This window comes from Urocitellus parryii, chromosome 1 (genome assembly GCF_045843805.1).
Source record: "Urocitellus parryii isolate mUroPar1 chromosome 1, mUroPar1.hap1, whole genome shotgun sequence".
Classification (NCBI taxonomy): Eukaryota; Metazoa; Chordata; class Mammalia; order Rodentia; family Sciuridae; genus Urocitellus; species Urocitellus parryii.
Window position 1 is genome coordinate 52,231,066 of NC_135531.1, and position 9,785 is coordinate 52,240,850.

The 9,785-nt window shown below is 34.6% G+C and overlaps 1 non-coding gene across 1 annotated transcript; it reads right to left on the reverse strand.

Moving 5' to 3' along the window:
- Positions 1-3,369: 3,369 nt before the first annotated feature.
- On the reverse strand, positions 3,370-3,442 carry Trnaa-ugc (transfer RNA alanine (anticodon UGC)). The gene has a single exon. It is a non-coding gene; the product is annotated as a tRNA-Ala (tRNA).
- Positions 3,443-9,785: the final 6,343 nt, after the last annotated feature.

The following is a 9,785-nucleotide window of genomic DNA, read 5'->3' on the forward strand; positions in this document are numbered from 1 at the left end:
AGTTGAAGAAACCAAAGCTAAGTCTATTTTTCAAGAAGATTCATTGATTATGGCTGTTGCTGAGAGTAGTGACAAAGAATTTGTGGACCTATTTTAAAACTGCCACATCATTCTTAATAACCTCACATATCTGGTGATTAGTACCCAACTCAAAAGGCCATCAAAGACTTGACAGTCTCTCGGGTTTACTCAAAAGTGGTGACTTTTCTGATTCCCAGGCCTAAACCATGGAACAACTGATTCCTCCTTTAATGGCCGTATACCTTATAGATTTATTCAAAACTGCTTAATTTTGTATCTCTCAAATTACTCTATGAGAATTGCATGTGAAGTATCCAGCCTTCACTGCATACTTCATATGTAATATCCCATAGAGTAATTTGAGAGTAAGTTGATAACAGATACTCCATAAATATTAGTGATATCTGATACCTGCTTGAATTCTTCAGAAATCTTTACTGATTGAGCATATCATTTAAAAAAATAGTAGTTGGTGTGATTTCATGATTCTCTAAAAGACCTGATATAGCTACAATTTGAAAGAAGATTAGAACTGCTCTAGAAATCTAAAACTTATTATAAAATGTTGCAGTTGGCAATGTGTAGTGATAACGGGGAGTGAGCTGATGTATCTGCCAGAGTACTTATTTCCTGATTTTATTTTCCATTTTGTTTTTACTTTGGTTGGCTTCCTTCTTCCTTAGATTTCCTTTTCAAAAAATTTCCTGAGCAACAGAAAAATGGGAGCATATCCTTCTATGAAGTATGAATGCATCAATGCCAAAGCTTTTTAGAGAAAACTAATGAAGTTTGGAATCCAATCTGTTTTAAAATATTTCTGGAGATTAAGCAAACCATTCACCAGATTTTTAAATCTGGAGTATTTCCTTGGCCTATGAAAAACATTAGATTTTCTTTTGAAATCTTAAAAATCAAAGATGTGCCAGCTGCAGTGGTATTTGTCTGTATTCCCAGCAACTCTGGAGGCTGAGGCAGGAAAATGTTGACTTACATGTGGTGCTGAACACCTTCTGGTACAGATATTAAAGGTAGTCTCAGACCTGCCAACCTGACCTCCTGCCCTCTATCAAGGGATTAAGATGGAAGTGAAAATAGGAAGTCTAATTCTGATACACAGTATAGTTTATTTTTATTTAATTGATCTAATATGTCTAAATTTCCTTTGAAACTAATCCTATGCCAGCTTGAAGATTCATTTTTCTCAACACTACTGGGATACAACTTTGCCTTTAGGTAACTAATTCTTTGCTGGGAGTTGAGAAATAGAGAAAAAAAATGATTATTTCAAAACTTTTCTTGCCCCAGCATCTTAGCAAGACCCTGTCTCAAAATAAAAAAATAAAAAAGTTCTGGGTATATAGCTCAGTGGTAAAGTACTCCTGGGTTCAATCCCCAGTATACAAAACAACAACAACAACAACAACAACAACAAAATGATGACTTTCAATTATGGTGTTAAACACTAACTAATTTGAATATAAATTTATTTGTAATTTCCCAAAGCAATAATGTTAATCAGGTAATACAGCTATTCATAGAAAGAAACTCTAATATTACACCAACTAAAAGTTTTCTAAAATGTATTAGTCATGGAAACAATAAGCTAGTTATAAATTATAAATACTTTATTAAATTACTTTATTAATTTTACTTGATGCTACTATATTACTTAACAGCAATAAACCTATATCATAGGGGCTGTGGATATAGCTCAGTAAGTAGGGTGCTTGTCTCATATGCACAAGGCCCTGGGTTCAATCCCCATGTACCACTAAAAAACAAAAACAAAACCAAAAAAAACTATATCATAGTGTTCCAGAGCTTCACTAGTATTGGTTGCCTATCTTTCTAACAATTATATAAATTTCGATGTCTTCACTTTTCCTATTTAGCTACTTTTATTTACCTAGGAATATTTGTGGAATTGGTGTTAATATCAACATATCTTGATCTAATAAGCTTAATAACCCCATGGTCCCAATCAGTCAATTATGTTATATAATAGGGACTAAATCTGCAGAGGTTCAAAGGCTGTTGACTGAATTCAAATATGCTTTTTATCACAGGTAAAAAAATAATAATAACATTTCAAAATCACAAACAAATGTGTCTGAAATGATGTAGAAGTCGCTTCACATTCTCTGCAAAATGGCTTATTTACCTTCTCAATTGTGTCCTAGAAGAAAAATGCATTTTTGAAATCAAGAAGAATTTATGTATATTTCTTTATTACATTCTTTGTGGAATATGTTCCAGCCAAACAGAAGACTTTGCAGAAATCATTTAACTAAGGAAGAAATTCTACTCTGCACAAAACTCCCATTGATGTTAGTGAATGGAACAAATGTTGAACTTGACCCTGTGATGTTTAAACTGCAATCCTCCCCGCTCTTGGCAAAGCCTGGCTTCCCACTGAAAGGCCTTGTAGTCTGTTCAGGGATTACACAGCGGGTTAACAGTCCAGTTTTTCCCTTCTTTTGGAATAACAGATGAGACATATAATACCTTCTTTTAGGGCAATTACATACTTTTAAATAAGAAGGTCTTAAATTAGGTGGTGTAAGAAAGTGAAAGGTAGAGTCTGTGAACAGAAATTTATGTTGGTAATGATTTAAACCATCTTCTCCACTAGTGGCTGAGAAGCATCAATTAATTCTATATTCATTAAAGAAAGAGAACAGAACATCAAGATCTTTGAGACCACTTGATGTACCAGTTTTGAAGATGAATATTGAGTGAATGTGCTTACTCCTTTTTTTGTTATATTCTATCACATATATGTAAAGAATGGCTACTAGCAATATTTCAATGCAAATTATTTTTGTAAAATAAAATTTAATTACTCTAAATGAAGTTAAGAGAAAATGTGTATCTTAAAAAGAAAGAAAAATAAAATGGGTATATTTATCTCAAGGTAAGCTACTATAGAACCAAATTGGAATGGCTTGTTTTTTTAATTGAATCTATGAATAAAGAAGATTTGACTCTAGTATGTATCTAACACATCTCTTATTGTTGCAGTCCACAAGGGAACATTATATTCTGGAGAAAAGGCCTTGAAATCCTCTATTCTATATAGTTGTGCTAAGGTATTTAACACTATTACCAAATTCCTAATTTTAGCTTGTTGCACTTGGTGGAATTTTGTTTTCTTTTATATGTTATAAACCTTTTATTTTCTACAATACAAATATATTACCATTATGAAAGAAAGGAAGAAAGAAATAAAGAAGAGAGAATAGCTTTTGTTTTAAGGAAATGAAGAAGATGAAGAAACAGGATATATTTCAAGATGAAATTAGAACTCTTGTTTTTATTTATTTATTTTTTGACTTTTAAATTTTTTTTTGGAAGTACTGGGGATTGAACCCAGGGCCTTGTGCATGCAAGGCAAGCACTCTACCAACTGAGCCATACCCCCAGCAGAACTCTTATTTTTATTTGACAGAAGAGTATGGATTATGAAAAAATCCTCCAAGGATAGAAAGTGAAAAATGTTGGCTTATGTATAGTGTTGAAAACCTCTGGTTCAGATATTAAAAGTAGTTATGGGATTACGTATCATTCGAAAGCTGGTACTACACTCTGATTTCAGGTGGCTGGGTTCATACTCCAGCTCTGCAGCTTCCTAGTTACATGATCTTGTTCAGGCAGGTTATCTATTAACTGGCATCACAATTTATATTCTGATAAAGATTGAACTGAAGGAGAGAAGGGAATAAAGGGCTTAGAAGAACTGTACACAGGTCAGGCTGTGAGGCTTGGATTAGTTTAGAAGTCTGGGCTCTCAGAAGTCTGATAATTGCTTCCATAAGTAACTGAGGACACTTGGGAGCCATGAGCCTAAAGATTCATAATGGCCTTCTGCTTCATTCATTCTTTACCCAGAAGGCTCCTGGTACAGCAGACCCTGTTTCCTGGGAAAAGTAAATTCACTCAGGAACCTAATGGCCTTAAGCAGTTTTTGTTTTTGTTTTGTTTTGTTTGTTTTTAAACTAATTCAGAGCTTTTACTGTTTTTAAAATTAATTAATTAATTTATTTTGCAATGCTGGGGATGGATCTGAGGGCCCTGTGCAGAATAGGCAAGCTCTTCTATTGAGTTAACTTTCCAGCCCTGTTTTTCTTTCTTTTCCTATTTCCCTCATTCTTTCCTTTTCTTTCTTCTTGTTTAGACAGGGTCTCACGAAATTGTCAGGGCTGGCCTCTAACTTGCCATCCTCCTGACTTAACCTCCATAGTAGCTGATATTGTAGGCATGTACCACCATGCCTAGATTTAGCCCTGTTTTATTATTTTTTTATTGCAGATTTTAAAAAATTATCCATATTTCTGTTAATCAATGTCTTCCTTTCTTTTATTTTGTTGTTGAAATGCTGGGCATCAAACCAAGGGCCTTGCATATGCTAGAAAAATGCTTTACCACTGAGATAAACCCCCAGCCTCCCACTTTATTTCTTATTTTTCAACTTTATTTTCCCCCCTTGTATATATAGCAAATTAAAATCATTCTCATTTTCTGGGTTTTAGGAAAGTTCATTGCTCCCCCCCACCCCTACAAGATTTTTTCCCTTCATTTGCCCTTTTTTGTGTGATTTTTAATTCTCCTTGTCTCTGGTCATATATTTTCTTCTAAAAACTTATTTCAATCAAAAGATTTTATTTCAATTCTTAGTTTGGGATCTTTTAAAAAAATGATGTTAAGCTTATTTTTTTCTCTTTTTCCATATGATCCCATAGTTTTCTCTAGTACTTGTCTTTTTTTTTAGAGAGAGAGAGAGAGAGAGAGAGAATTTTTAAAAAAATATTCATTTATTTATTTATTTTTTGGCAGGCACAACATCTTTATTTGTACTTGGTGCTGAGGATCAAACCCAGGGCACATGCTAGGCAAGCACTCTACCGCTTGAGCCACATCCCAAGCCCCAGCACTTGTCTTTTTTTTTTTTTTTTTTAATTTAAAGATATTGATGGATCTTTATTTTATTCATTTATTTATATGTGGTGCTGAGAATGGAACACAACCTAGCCACAACCTCAGCCCCTTACTTGTCTTTTTAATAACTGACCAGAAGCAAATCCAAGGATGTATGAAGAAAGTTCATGTTTTAAACAGAAGAAAGAGGCTTTCTTTGTTACCTTCCCCACTCTGCAGCAACTCCTGTGCTTGCTTCCTTGGATCCTTCCACAGGCTTTTCCAGTACAATTGGAAACTTAATCCATTAACCTGGGGGAATTGGGTAGTTAATTCACTTCAAGGTCTTAAACTCATTACACACCAGCACTTTTGATTTGCTAGAACAATTTGCTACCATCTTATCCTGTTCAACTCTTATTCTGAGGAACCTAGTACAGATAGATGTCTTTGGTATCCATGGGCATGGATTCCAGCCTTTCTGCAGATACCCAAATTGGAGGATGTTTAAGTCCTTTACATAAAATACAGAGTATTGGGCTGGTGTGTGTGGCTCAGTGGTAGGCGCTGGTCTAGCATGCATGAGGTCCTGGGTTCAATCCCCAACACACACACACACACACACACACATATACACATGATTAAAATAACACAGTATTTGATTACAACTTTGATTGTAATTTGATTACATCCTCCTGTATAAATTAAATTATAACTAGATGATTTAACAAAATGTACTTGTTATATAGGTACATGGTGATTATACTGTAATATTTTAAAAGGAACAATGACAAGAAAAACGTCTGTACATTTTCAGTACAGATGGAAGTTTTTCCTCCACATGTTTTCAATCCATGGTTGGTTGAATCCACAGATATGAAACCCACTGTCCTGAGCAAGCTATGCTATTGACACAGCTGGGTATTTTGTGTCTTTCTACAATGTCAGAATTTTTTGGATAACAATAAATTCACAAGCCACATCACTTCAGCAGCTTTAATTTACTGAATAATCATAGTTCACTTGGTAGCAATCTCAGGTTCTTTTATTCCATTCTGATCTTAATTGCTAATATCCATAACACTCAAGTCACATATCACACTTTATAAAAATAATATATAGGTTGTAGAACAGCTAAGAAAGAGTTAAGGCTGCCACAAGGTTTCAAGAGGCTGTGTCTAGAGAAGAGGCAGAGAGCAGATACAAATGCAAAAGAGTCACTGCAGGTAGTCAGATAAGATTAGGAACCAGTGCAGAACAGCTCTGGGTGCAGAATTTATTCAAGGTCTGGACAGCCAGTAGTTTCAAAGTGGGCTGCATCAAGCAGGGAGATCTAGCTGAGTGGAAGTTCAGGGGACAGAGTTGCAAGTTCATTTCCTGTCAACCTCTGACTTGTCCACCAAATGGCCCCACAAGATGATGGGTCAGTGTATGCCCCCTGGACCATGGTCTTAGGTTCCTCTCCTTTTATATTTTTCAAAGTTGCCTTACTTAGTGGTCTGATGTATTTAATAGGTTTGTAGGCCTGGTTTCTCAGATATGGATTTGATATGCCCATGCATCCATGTGCCCCTGATTTAATTTGATAAGTTCACAGGTGGTAATTTTTATTAGCACAATTAATTTATCAGTTTGTACCTTATGACTGTGCTGTGCAGCTGGGGATTATCCTTTTGGATAAATTCTGTGCTTTAGCACTTGCACTCAAAATGAGGAGCCCAGGACAAATTGCTGCTTTAAAAAAAAAAAATGGAGTAACTCACAGCTAGGCAGAGCCTGAAACTGCTCCTCTATGAATCATGGAGTAACTCAAAGCAGGGCTCAGTCTGTTCGCCACACCTACAGATACTGAGGGCCAACTGTATCTTAAAATGCGAAGTTTCCAAAATACATAACCATCGGTATTTGTGTAAACTGTGGCAAATCCATACCCAGAAGTCTGGTCATCTATCTTAGAGGAACATTCCCCCAAAGGGGCTCGCTAGTACACGCCCAAGCCCAATCCTCTTGGGGTGATGCTGTAGAACTTCCTTATAGGCATTCATGCAGAACGGCACTAGAAAGACTCCATGTCTAGTTTTTAAAACCACATGTAAATGAGTTTGACTCCACCTTACATGTCATCAAATTGGTTCATTTCCTTTTCTGTCCAGGTCATAGGAGCACCCTTTGACTATAGCTCATTCTGCTTGAAAAATTGAAAAGATCACCAGTAATCACAACAAAAGCTGGCTGCAGTTTTAATTATCCTGGGTTTTAAATGAGGTTATGCCACCCAGATTTTTAAAGCCCTTACACATGTTTTCAAGTATATATTGGCTCTTTTTGTTTCTTTTTGAGAACTACTGGTTTGTATCTACTGGGGATTAAACCCAGGCCTCACACACACTAGGCTAGCAAGCGCCCTGCCACTGAACTATATCTGCAGCCTTGTTTATGTCTTTTGTAAATAGTTCAATTGGACTGTTGTTATTCTCTTTTGGACTTATAAGAGCTTTTTATATATTATGGATATTAACTATTGTTTCTTTTCTTTTAACTTGACATTTATCTTTTAACTTTGTTTACAGAGTCTTTTGCCAACAGAAGTTTAAAATATTTAAGTACTTTTATCTGCCAACCTTTTTGGTACTGGGGATGGAACCCTGAGGCACTCAACCACTGAGCTACATCCCCAGCCCTTTTTTGTATTTTATTTAGAGACAGGGTCCCACCAAGTTGCTTAGGGCCTCATTAAGTTGCTGAGGCTGGCTTTGAACTCACAATCATCCGGTCTCAACCTCCTGAGCCGCTGGGATTACGGGCATGTGCACTGGCCTGGCTTTGTCTTATGTTTTTATTGCTATGTGGTGGCATGTGGTAGAGTCAGACACATACTAAAGTGGAAAAGCACTGGGTTCTAATTATAGTTTTCCCAGCATCTAGGAGTGTGACTTTAGGCAATTCTTCAAACCTAAATTCTCTCACCTATAGAATGCAGTTGAACTTGAAGCAATATCTCTAAGGTTCTTTCCTGATTATTTAACCTTTACTGAAAATTCCCAGATTCTAGGGTTTTTAAAGCTTATTTGCTTTAAGTTTTCCAAAACATTGTCTCTGAAACAAATACTTCTCGTTTTGCTTACCAATGTTTTTATAGTGTAAAATCTAGGTAGTATCTGAATTATTAAAACTTGTGAATTTTCAGCCTCTGGATTAATAACTTGAATTTCTACATGAAATGTTCTAAGTTTATGCACAACTTCTCTTATGGGTCATAGACTTTTAAGGATAGACACTGCATTTAATATGTAATCTAAAATATTCATACTGTGGTGTTACTATGTCAATGGCTTATGATATTTTATTAATGATAAAAATGAATTGTTTTCTTACTGAGGGAAAAGGATGACTTTTATTTCTGTAATGTTTATAGTGTGCTTCAGTGTTCATCATGTAAATCATGATTGTTTGTAACTCATACTCATCCTACAAGATAAATAAGCTAGAGTTTATTTTTCCACTTCATAGATTATAAATTATTGCATGGAGGAATAAAATGATTTATCCAAGGTCATCAGCTAGTAAATGTTAAAATTGCAGTGCCTTAATTTTTCTTAATGATGACCACATTGATGAGAAAGAATTATTGGTTAGGTTTCATTACTATAGAACACAAAGTAGAAGTATCAGTTATTTATGAGGTAGGGTGGCCAAAAATCAAATAAATGAAATATAATATCAAGAATGAAGGGCTGGGGTCGTGGCTTAGTGGTACAGCGCTTGCCTAGCATGTGCGAGGCCCTAGGTTTGATCCTTAGCACCACATAAAAACAAATAAATTAAATAAAAATATTGTGTCCAACTACAAATAAAAAAAAAGAATGAAATAGAGGGGACGTGGTTGTGGCTCAGTGGTAGAGCACTTGCTTAGCATGTGTGAGGCATGGGGTTCAATTCTCAGCACCACATATAAATAAATAAAAAATAAAGGTCCAACAATAACTAAAACATATATATATATGTATATATACATATATATTTATATCTATATATTTATGTATATATTTTAATTTTTTAAAAAAAGAAAGATAGAAAAATTGTTGAAATTATAAAATGAAAGATTTACAATCTATGAAAACTATTTCTTCTCTCCTGTTTATTTCTACAAACAAAAGTATTAATAAATATCCTTTGCAGAGAAAGCAGTATGTCTATTAATGATTTGGTATGCTGGAAATCTGAATGACATATTATATAAAGTTTTGCATAAGAAAAAAAGCCTCAGGGGGAGTTTCGAGAGGTATCAAGAAGAAAAATGAAGTGTACATAAAAGGAAATTAAAAGCAATTAAATTAAAAACAATTAAAAACGAAGAAAGCTAAAATATTATATAGTTGATTGATGGTTGACATTAATTTAATGGCTTAAAAATAAAGGGATTGGACTAAGGGAAAATAGGACTGAGAGACATTTAAAATTATTTTACTATTAGCCAGGCATGGTGGTACATGCTACTATAATACAAGGGACTCAGGAGGCTGATAAAGGAAGATCTCAAGTTTGAGACCATATCTCAAAATAAAAATAAAAAAGGGCTGGAGGTGTATCTCAGCAGTAGAGAAACTCTAAATTAAATCCCCAGTTGCACAATAAATGAATAAATAAATACTATATTACTATTTAGATTAGTATTTTTGAAGGAAATTTGCAGACAATTCCAAGCAAATACATTTCTTTCCAAGGGCAGAAAGTATATATGTTAAAGCATATTCAGAATTATTTTATAAGAACCAATTGAGGAATATAATTTTTCAAATACTTATTGACATATCGGTGATATTTATCCAGTATTATGGTTATGAAATGGT